This window comes from Poecilia formosa, unplaced genomic scaffold, assembly GCF_000485575.1.
Source record: "Poecilia formosa unplaced genomic scaffold, Poecilia_formosa-5.1.2 Scaffold132, whole genome shotgun sequence".
Lineage (NCBI taxonomy): Eukaryota > Metazoa > Chordata > Actinopteri > Cyprinodontiformes > Poeciliidae > Poecilia > Poecilia formosa.
This window is the reverse complement of record NW_006800071.1, coordinates 804,998-816,707: the sequence shown is the minus strand read 5'-3', so window position 1 is coordinate 816,707 and position 11,710 is coordinate 804,998.

Sequence of the window (11,710 nt, the reverse complement as noted above, 5' to 3'; positions counted from 1 at the left end):
AGCAAAAGGTTTTTCAGTGCTGAGAAAACTTCCAAACACAAGGCTGAAACCGATGGGAAATTGCAGAAACGTTGAGACAAGATAATGGAAGCAACCTTGTGCAGTGATGATTTAACTGCAGACATGCTGGTGGCAGCCATGTTCTATCAGTGTGATGAGAAGTTCTGGTGCTGGATAATGACGCTGTTCGACAGAGAGAGGTCTACCCGAGTGTGGTTGATCCCCAGGTGGGTCTAGACGGTGAGGTTGTTGTCGAACGGCAGCTCTGCTGTGGAGCATGGTGAGGGAACAGGACAACATCTGGGGGAAGAAGAAAATAGCAGGGACCTAATTGCTGATTACCAAGAATTCAGCAGCATGACCACCTTCAGACTGCAGGGGGTCCTTCAGTGTTGTCATTATCCAGCCACTTCCTAATGGGCTGTATAAGTGGCGGAGAGCTTAGGGAGGCCTTCATCCTGTGTGAAGGTGGTCTTAACTTACACTACCAAAAAGATCACCCTCTCTAGTACATCATTGGACCACCTTCAGCTTTAATTATACCACACATTTGCTCTGGCATTGTTTCGATAAGCTTCTGCAATGTCACAACATTTATTTCCAGCCATTGATTTTTCATCAACATCTTGCACTGATGATGGGACATTCGGACCACTGAGCAAAACCTGCTTCAGAAAATCACAAAGATTTCCAACCGGGCTAAGGCCTGAACTCTGCGGAGGCCGATCCATGAGAAAATAATGTCTCATCCTCCCTGAACCGCTAATTCACAGTTTCATTTTGGAAAATCCTCGTGTCTATGCTTAGAGTAAGAGCAGCTAATTTAAACCACTGGCGGGACACAAACTACATTGAATTAAAAAATGTTAAAATGTGTTTATTGTGATTTTTTTTTAGGTTTAATCTGCTCAACAAAAGCAGTGTTGTTATGAACTCTGTTTATCATCAAATATCCAAGGGCTTCTGACTGTTGCCTTATTAAAGGAGAAACAGACAACTTACAATTTTGGGTGATCAGTTGTTTTCTATTTTGTTGACCAAATTCTCGTCAACATGAATTTGTGGTCAGGGACCAAGTTAAATCATTTCAAGGGCCACAAACGGCCCCTGAGTCACACTTTAGTCACCCCCAGTGCAAATAATACAAATATATTTTGGAATAGATGACTAACTTATAACATAAAGTAAGAAATCGATGCAAGAATTTAATCAGCATGTCAGTTTGTAAAGGTTTGCTGGGTAAATATAGAAAAATATTGATGTAATTTTGCAAATGTAGTTTTCATATTAAAAATAAATGCTTCAGTAAATTTAATTGGGCATTAGGAACAAAATGTATTTGGTTTGTTTGGAAAATCCACATTCTCCACTTCTTTTTTTAACTTGATGTGAACCATAAAAGACAGAGCAGCCTTTCTCAAAAACTAAATCTGTTTGGGAACGTATTGCGGTTGCTTGTTCCCCAGAAACATTTTGAGTCCTCGTTTCAGAATAGCAATTTCTCAACAGTTTCTTTTTATTAATTCTTTTCAAATCTGAAGTGAAAACTTCCCCATTGTCGTGGGTCTGATTGCCAGGCATTAGTCATTTTTACAATGTGTTTTCCTATTTTTTTGCTCTAATCCCACTCACTTTATCCAAGATTGCATGAAAACACAGTCCAGTTCTTGGAGCATATTTTCCTTTTATATTCCCAAGTATAACTTAAACAGATCTCTGCTTTGCGATTATGGTCCATACAAGCCATGAGACATATTTAGTGGTACCTTTGAAGCAATGTGCAGAAAACTGTAAAATGCCAGATTTGCCACCTCTTTTATTAGCCTCCTTTGCCCTAAGCTCAGTGTGTCATTATTACCGTGTTTCATTTTTTATGTCCAGGTGTGTTTCTGCTATGCTGCTGAGTTTGTTCTTTATGTATCACTCACCACTTTAATAGCTACAAAGTCTCAGAATTGGTCATGACCGCCAGCATTTTTGATGTGTGCTGCCTCCTCATGGTCTTCAGGTTGTTTTCATTAATGGCAGGCAGAGCCTGGTGTCAGAAGGTGGTCTCCACGCTGGACTTGTTTCTAACAATGCTGGACTCAGTCATCACCAAAAATAAAATAATTTAAAAAGAAAGCAGGAAGAAGGAGAATATTAAAGTCACCACACAGCTAATAATGGGATTAAATGAAAAAATGTGGTAGTTGAGTCAATGTGTAGTTGCTTTAGCCCAAAACCTCTGCAGCAATGTCCCAGCCAACCGTCCACTGGCCATTTATCCATTCATCCATTAATCCAACCATCCATCCATCCATACAATGGGGGCCAGTGATTATGATGTTTAGTACAGTAAACTAAGTACAGTGTAAAATATGAAACCAAACCAAACCTAAAGACATTAGTAAAAGATAAATAGTGTCAATTTGACTAAAGTCAAAGAGATGAAGAAAAAAAACTGTTTCAGCAATCAATGCAATATAAATCAACTCTTGAACTTTCTGTGTGGCTCTTTACGGCGATGATGAGGTTCATTTGGCTCTTAATGGTGAACTGGTTTGCCACCCCTAATATGGCACATTTTAGCAACAAGGCAACAAGTGCTATATGCCATAAAAATACAGAAACCAATTGTGGAACAAAGGCCATCAACAAAATCATCAAGTAAATGTACATCAAATATTGTTGATTAATGTTCCATTAACTAGGAATCAAAGGCAACTCTAAACAGGTGAATTTTAGACAGGAACTCAATGTTTCCACTGTTGTTTTCTAGAGGTTTCTTCCAGATTACAGGAGCATAAAATCTTAATGCTGCTTCTCCATGTTTGGTTCTGTTTCTGGTTGATTAGAACTAGAAGACCTGAGAGATCTGGAAGGTTGATACAAAACGGCAGATCTTTAATGTATTTTGGTGCTAAGCCATTCAGTGATTCATAAACTACCAGAAGTATTTTAAAGTCTAGTCTGAGCTACAGAGAGTCAGTGTAAGAACTTAAGAACTGGGGTGATGTGCTCTATTATCCTAGTTTTAGTGAGAATGCAAGCAGCAGTGTTCTGGGTTTGACTTTTTAGGCAGAACTGCAAAAACACTGTTGAGGTAATCAATGCAACTAAAGATAACGTTTCTCAAGATTATGCTGTGACTTTCTCCTTTTAATCATGGAAATGTTGTTCAGGTGATAAAGGCCGTCTTTGTAATTATGTTTATGTGTCTCTGAAGTTTCCTTTCTATAAGGACAGACAACTACTGCAAACATCCATGTTTTTGATTCTTAATCCCAGCAATATTATTCAGAATAATAGAACAAAGCTAATAACCCAATAACTGAGGTGAGTTTTTTACACAGAGAGTGCTTGACTTATAAATGAGGAAATCTCAGCTTTTTGCTAATATTTTTAACAACCCAGAGAAGCAAAGAGCACCTTGAAGCACGAGTGGGGTTGAGCACTCACGTCTCATCCTCAGACTTCTCTCAACAAGGTTCATCTCCCGCTAATGGGGTCACTACTGTCTGGCACTGTATACCCTTTCTCATTCGTCAAACCCTCCATAACACAGACAGACAGACAGACAGACAGACAGACAGACAGACAGACAGACAGACTCACAGATGTCTTCCATGCATCCATGCATGCACACAGACCAGTCTGCACAAGAAAACAAAATACGCAAACTGTTGCAGCGCTGTTACCGCCGAGCACTCAAAAACATAAACACTGGTTCATTATCAAGCCCTCCCTCATGTCCTCAAAGCCAATTAAAGCAGACAGCAAATTAACACAAGTTAGTGACCATAAAGACAGGCTGGATGTTTGGGCTTTCTTGTGGGAAAAATCATTTTGTAAATAATTGGGGGTTAAGGGATAAACGGGGACAGTTTAAACTAGGAGTTTATCTTCGGCTAATTGCAGAGATACGGAGCAGAGCTTTATGGGTGAAGTCGCCATGATGCTCCGTTCCAGATGTTGAGAGCAGCAACGGACCACCAAGGAGCGTTTCAAGATGAATGCATGAGCCGAGAAGAATGAGAGCTTTGATAAAACAGAAACACGTTTTCACTGGCAGAGATGCATCCAACCATGCATCCAACCAATGGACTGACTGGCCAATCATCCATCCATCCATCCATCCATCCATCAATTCAACCATGCATCCAACCAATGGACTGACTGGCCAATCAATCATCCATCCAACCATACATCCAACCAATGGACCGACTGACCATCCATCCATCCATCCATCCATCCATCCATCCATCCATCCATCCATCCATCCATCCATCCATACATCCTGATTTTTCCCTGACAGCACAGCTGATGCTGTGTTTCATGTTCATATTTATGTAGTTATTAAAGTTTCTGGCATCTCAAATCTCTTTGGACTTTGGAAAAGGTTTAGCATAATTATAAACAGCGGCGTTGTTACACGAATTGCGGTCGTCATGAGCAGGTGTTTAACGTCAGCGTTCGCAGATGTTGAATTTGTGGTAACATGCTGTAAATTGCTGTCTGTCCCCCCAGCCCCCAATTGCCAGAGAAATATGAGGGAGTAAATTGGATTTCTTGCCAACATCAAGCCATAACTGCAATCTGACACAATGTCTTTGATTAGTAAGGCTGTTATGATTTTACAGGCCAGTACGTAGAAACCATACAGCATGTTTTACATTACGATGCTAAATGAACCGAGCCCTTATGTTCTTGCGGTGCATTCAGGCCACCAAAGAGCTGTGTGAATTCTGATATTCACGAGCTCGACAGTGCCAGGAAGATAAACCAGCGAGGAAATTAGAGGACATTTTAATCATAAATCATTTATGCTGCAGTGTACAACAGTCAGATGGATTTCAACACTTCTCCTTGGGAAAGTGGATTTTTTTCCACCAATCTTTCACAACCTGTGACTTACAGGCTGTTTCAAAGAAAATGAGACTGCCAAACATCACTATAAACTCCACCAATATTTGTACGGTCATGTGGTGAGTGCTGTGCCCTTAGATTACATAAGTGATGCTAAAATACTCGTGTTTTGCAATCAGATATTCAAAGACCGAGGTTTTGCTCATACATACATTAAAGGATAGATTCATCTTGTTCTTCTTTTCTGCATTTAAATTATGTAATAAATTGTGATAAAATTGTTTCTTATTTGCAACAAAAAAAGTCCAAATCAACTTAAACTGCAACTGTAACTTTTCTTTATTATCTAAGGCCTTATCACTACCCAGGATATCTGATGTTCTTATTTCTACAGTACCAGGTTCTTCAGTGATGAAAGATCAGTTACAGGCTTTGGTTCAATGGTTTCTTTATTTGTGTATGAAAGCTCTAAAAGTGGCTAACGTGAATACCAAAACCTTAGAAATAGCTAAACTACATATTGATGACTTTGGTTCTCTATACTGAGATATTTTAAGTTCAACTTCAAGTTGTCAGATAGTTTCAGTTTTGGAGTTTTTTGATTCAGTTGTTCAGGCAGTAATCAGATCTGGTCATGTCTGTAGAACTTGAACCAAAAAAATGTGCTTGGACAGCAATAAATAGGAAAATTATGGATTTACAAAAGTTTGGAAAGTTTTCCATCCTTTATAAAATGATTGAATATTTCAAAGCTGTTTTTTTTTTTTGGGTTGACTCGTTAGATATTAACGTTTATTTAATGATGTGAAAAGTAATTTTACACTGAAATATTAACTGACAGGGGTGATTCCAGTTTTCCTGACTGGTCGTCTTCATAAATATGTTTCTCCACTCCTGGTCTGTTGGACCTTTTTCAGCTTTTCCATTCTGGATTTGTTTTTGTTTAGCGATTAATCACTTTAATAAAGACTTAAATATGTCACTTCTTAGAGTAACACAGCAACTGTAGTTTTGATTAATGCAAAACTAAGGTAAACACTTGTGTTTATTGAAAATGACAGCAAATCCAGTACAGTAATGTCTAAGACATTATTTGTGGATTTCACTGACAGATTCATTGGTTTAAGATCATATTTTACAAATGTTTGCACCAACCGGACAACTTCGCCAGCAGTCAAACAGAGACCAGCCATGTGTTCATAACTTAGAAATCCATTGCTTTCGTAAATCCAAATGACGAAATTGGTTTCCATAATAGAATACACAAATGAACTCTTTTATTATTCTGGATAGCACAATGTTATATTTGTAGTAAGTGTAATGTAATTTTTCACAACTTTTGTTTGTTTAACTCTCCTGGCAATAAGATATGCACGGTTTATTAGAATTTATTTATCAGAGCAAGTAAAAATATTTTGTTTAAACTATCCTCCAAAGTAAAACAACCCTCTGTGTGACATAAAAGTAGACCTTTGCTGGTTCAGGTTTTAGAAGGGAAATAGCGACAACCTGCTGCTGATCAGAAGCACCTGATTAACTCATCATCAGTGTGAGCATGTCAGGAGCTGCGTTTTCATTACAAATGTGCTCAGAACTTTGTCAATTTTGCAATTATGTTGTTTCCATTAAATAAAAAACAATTAAAATCACACTTGAATAAGTTTGTTCACACAATAAGTCATTAAAAAACATACCATGATCGTCCAACTACTCCCAGATATGTCTGTGGTTTGTGCAAGTGGCAACATCCGGTTGATGATCATGTGACTTGCGCCATGCGAAAAAAAGTTTTCGTTGCAGCCATGCAAAATAAACACATTTCGATATGGTCAAAAAAAGACTACCTCATCTCAGCACCAAAACTTTTTAACGAAAAACAAGATTTTTTTTTTGTTTCCATTGCATGTTCCCATTAAGCAAGTTTATTTCAAATGTCAGATTGTGCAGTTATATGGTCATTGGAAATTCAGCTTATGAAAACAATATTTGCAGAGTACAGGTGTGATTTATTACAATGCCAGGACAGAAAGGCACTGTAACTGTCACCTCTCCCAACAAACTCAGTATCTTATTTCTGTTGGTATTTGCACAGTTTTATTGTCACTTATTGAAATTCACAAATATACATGCACAATTTGTAATTTCTTTTAATTAACTTACTTAATTGTACATTCCTTTGGATTGGAGGATCTATTTTGAATAACTGCACAGTATTGTGTAATGTAAATTTGTAATAATGTACAGTATGTTCTTGATTCTGTCTTTACTTTTTGTTTTGTTTTCATCTACATAATTTAACTACATGATTGATTCTGTTGCACCGGAATATCTCCACTCTGGAACAATGGAGGGCATTTCTATTCTATTCTATTCTATTCTATTCTATTCTATTCTATTCTATTCTATTCTATTCTATTCTATTCTATTCTATTCATTGCTCTTCCTTGGGTTTTTAGGACCCACTATTCACCGTCTCTGCGTTCTTATTCTTATTATCCAGTTCTGAAATGAGGTCATCTCAAAGACAAATTGGTAGAATTTCATTCAGTTGGTTTTACAAACATTTAGAGGGCAGGAACACAGTGAACCCAGCCACTGAATAATATTTATAGTGCCACCTTTGCAGCTCAAACTGTATGTTTTCTTGTTCTGCGGTATCAAAAAGAAAGTCAGGAACAGTTTGACATCTGAAGCTAACAGAATATCACAGAGCATTTTCAATCCAAATACTAAATCCTCACATGGAAACATGAAGGAGGCCGTGCAGTATACAGATGATGCCAGTGATAATTGTGTAGCAGGTTGTTTGGACTGGCTGTGTGTCACAGTCGGGAGTCCTGGCTAAATATTTACTGGCTGCTGCAAGGGGGTTTAGGAGGCATACTTGGCCTTGCTTGTGTCTCTGGTTCAGGCGCAAAGACACGAAGAGAGTCTAAGATGTTGAAATCATCGTCACCAACTGATGTTGTCAGAGAGAGCCCTGACGATCGCGTCTGACCCTTTTACCATTTAGGGGGTCCTCGGACTGATACGAGTGTTACTGACCCAGAGGCCATGTGTGGCATGTTTGGGGTCTGCAGAATATATCCCAAGCTTTAACCTATACAACAGAGCCAATTATAGCTGTGAAAGGCCAAACAATACAATCCATCAGTCAAGCTTCTTTGGTAAACAGGAGTGGGCGGCCCTGGTCCGGGTATAAACTCCAAGTCTCAGAGAAGCTAAGGGTCAGCGGAGCTGTTTGATTGTCTAATTGGGGGAAGGCCAGACTCCATCTTTTATCCTTCATGAGGCAAAATGAAGGATAAGAGCAGAATATAATCACAGGCATAAATAATCTCCAATACAATGTTTTGTTTTGTCTCTTTTTATTTGTGCATAGTCATTTTCTGACTTTTTTTTTATAAGCAACTACCTGTCCTTCAATAAAGGTTATTTAGGTTTTATGAAGATCTTTTAAAGATTTCCTTTAATATTTGATTACATTTTAACAAATTTTCACCTCATTTCTCAACACTTTTCAAAGTGAATCAGTGAACAAAAGCCTGTTATAATACACAATTAATTAATTGTCCACATGGTAAATTAAATTGAGTTTGATCATTTCCTTTATGATGATTAAGCAAGCCTGAATAATCAATTTTATTTATGGCTTCCATTGTTTGTAGTTTTTGTTTCCATTTTTTTATTGCTTTTGGTTGCTATGTTTTATTTTGGATAGTTAAAATATCTTTCAGTTCCAATGGAAATTGTTCTGTTCAAAATTAAACTTTGTTGGTTTTTGAGAGAGCAAATTGCATTATTATGCCATTTTCAATCTATTGCTTGAAATGGTCTCAAAACAGCGATATTTCAATTTATCGCAATAATTGCAGGGACAATTTATCATTTAGCAAAAATGTTTTATTGTGACAGGTCAGTCAATGCAAAACTTTGGAAATAATTCTTCTAAATGAATCTTTAGGCTTTTTTTGTACTAATAATTAGGCAACTAATAAGCTGCTAGTTGAAATACCTGCAGTGGAGAGAACAATCAGCTGCTGCTGCTGCTCGTCTTCTGTCCAAAGTCCTGCTTCAGAAAGACATGATTTTCAGAAACTTCTCATCTTCTGTGACATTTCGCACATGACTGAACTGAGAATGAACGAAAAAGCAGAAAAATACAAAAGAACAAATCTAAAAGACCAACAGAAAATGAACAAAAACTCATGAGGAAGACAAGTTTAAAAGATTGAACCAATGTGTTTCAAGACTTTTGCACAGTTTATTTCAATGTGTGTGAGTGTGTGTGTACATCACATCTCAAACAGCGCAGGTCTACAGGCACAGAAACACCTAATGAATGTATGTTTGTTCTTCAGACCCCACATACATTTGTTTATTTGAACATGGGATAGTGTTCCTGAGCTGTTTTATCCTGCCCGTGTTTGCCACTTAACACATGCACCGCAGCGTCGGCCTGGTCGGCCTGCGCTCCACTTTTTTTTTTTCTGTTTTTTTCCCCCTCCTGCTTTTTTTGGAGAAAATTATAACTCTGCTCAAGAATAATGACAGACAAACAAGCTTTATCTTGTAGTTTGTGGACACAGTGTTCCCCTTCGTTACTGTTCGGTCTTCATTATGGAGCTGAGTTATAATCCAAACAGCCCCGGAGCGAGCCGTGCCAGAGGCAACGGGCCAACGGGAGATTGGCGATCGGTTTAGTGTCAATGATGTGGTGATGTGGGTCAGGGACAGCAGCAGCAGTGGTCATTGCACAGTGGCTAAGAGCCCAGGGAGACCACCGGGGAGGAGGCTTTCACTCTTTTGCTCAGTCAATCACTCACACATGTGAATGATTCAAGAAAACACAAGCAGACACTCTTGCTCACACCTTGACGTCATAATTTAAAGCCAACCTTAAAATAGTACAAGATTTCAGTTCAAAGAACTCACAGCTTAACAGTGGTGAGTAAATTGCAAAGGATGCACAATGTTTGACTACTACCAGACCGGTTTCACCAACTTCTGTTTTTCTTATTAATGTTTTGTTTATGTGAGCATCTCTTACCTACTTCAAAACTCCCACAGCTCCGAAAACCAAATGAGAGTTGAAGCAAGTGATTTCTAAACACTGAGAAATAGATCTGATTTTGATGTGAGGCAATGTTCCATCAACACATGCCACTGGTTTAGCCTTATATTTTCAGACCAAGCAAAAATGATTCAACCTCACAATTTTTAAAAATTGCAAAACCCAAAAACAGTTTGTAAACTTTGAAACAACTACCAGAAAGAATAAACCAAAACTTAAAGACAGCCTCATTTGATTTGGCATGAATACATTTCATCATTTTCATTTGGGATCTCCCAGGGCAAAATCAATCAGTCTTCACTTCTATTCATTTGTGGATCATAAATTAACACAACAGTGATAAATATGACAACACATTCACATTTAAAGTGTCATTAAATGTTTGAGCACCAAACACAACATGCTGTCATGATTTCACATGAGGTGGCGTTCATTTTCAGAATTGTAAGACTGTCTGTCGTTTAGCAGGAATCATAAATAAACCCCCTCCTCTGTTACCAAGCTGCTCGCAACACAGATGATGCAACGCCGCCAGAATCTCCCAGAGCCAGAAAAAAAGGTGCTCAGTTCAAGCACTGGACTGATTTGCTGGACACTTTTGTAACTTTTCAATATGAAATTTTCAATGACAAATTTGTATCATAATCAACTTTAATTGCCAAGTTTGTGCCTACAGAAAAGAAATTTGACTTTCTTTCCGCTTTAAATTTAAGACCTTATACATAAAAAAGGGGCAGAAATAAAAATAAAATTGTTCTTTCTGGTAAACAGGTATATGTGTAAATTGGTGTAAATATGCATGCATACAAGAGAAGTGGGGAAGGAACACACCCCTGAGGGGCGCCGGTGCTGATATATATAAATATGTATTTTTTTGTAAGCTATGTTTTTTCAATTATTGTTAATTTTACGGTAAGGATGGCCAAAAATATCCATGCCCATTTATTCAAAAATAGACTTAGGCACACCCATTCATTAAACTTGGCTAAATACGGCGAAGGTTTTTGAAGGAAGTTCTGGTGTTTGTTTCTGGAAATAGACTGAAGATGTTTTCTCGACCAGGTGTCTGCAACCTGTGGCTCCAGAGCTTTCAGTAACTTTGGCCAAGACGAGTTACAAACTGATCAATATTTTTAAATAAAGCTCATGAAAGTGACTTGCTTTGGCTCTTTTCAGTGTGTTTACTCAATTCCTGTATTGAATTTCTAGAAAACTGACCTACAGGTGAAATTCATCTTTTTTTAGGTAACAAGATTAATTTTTAAAATTTCCATAAATCTATAACTTAAGAAAATAAATTTATTCTCAGTTTATTAAAGTTAGGGGTTTATTTTCTTTGTGCTTCAATCTAAAATATATACAATTGTTTATTGATTTAATCATGGAACAAATAAAAATTCAGCAGTATAATGAGTGGACAAAGTTCATATGGGACGACACAAGACAGACATGTCATGTTTTCATTAAATGTAAGCGAAAAATTGTGATAATTAACAGAAAAAAAGGTTTTCAAACATCCATCTATGTGTATTTAATCTATTTAATGTGTTTCATTTAGTCATTAAGCGCCTAAGTTAAATGGATTTTTCAATAATATTGTAATTTATCAATGTTACAATATTACAATTACAATATTAATTTGATAAAATAAAACTTGTTTGCAGAGGTTTTCACTCTTTTACTGAGTCAAATGTTTTAAAAACACACATTATGTTGTGTGTTATTAACTAGACTCATCTAGTTAAAAACGGTGCGGATAGTTTGGACACCAATGGTTCTCCAGTTTCC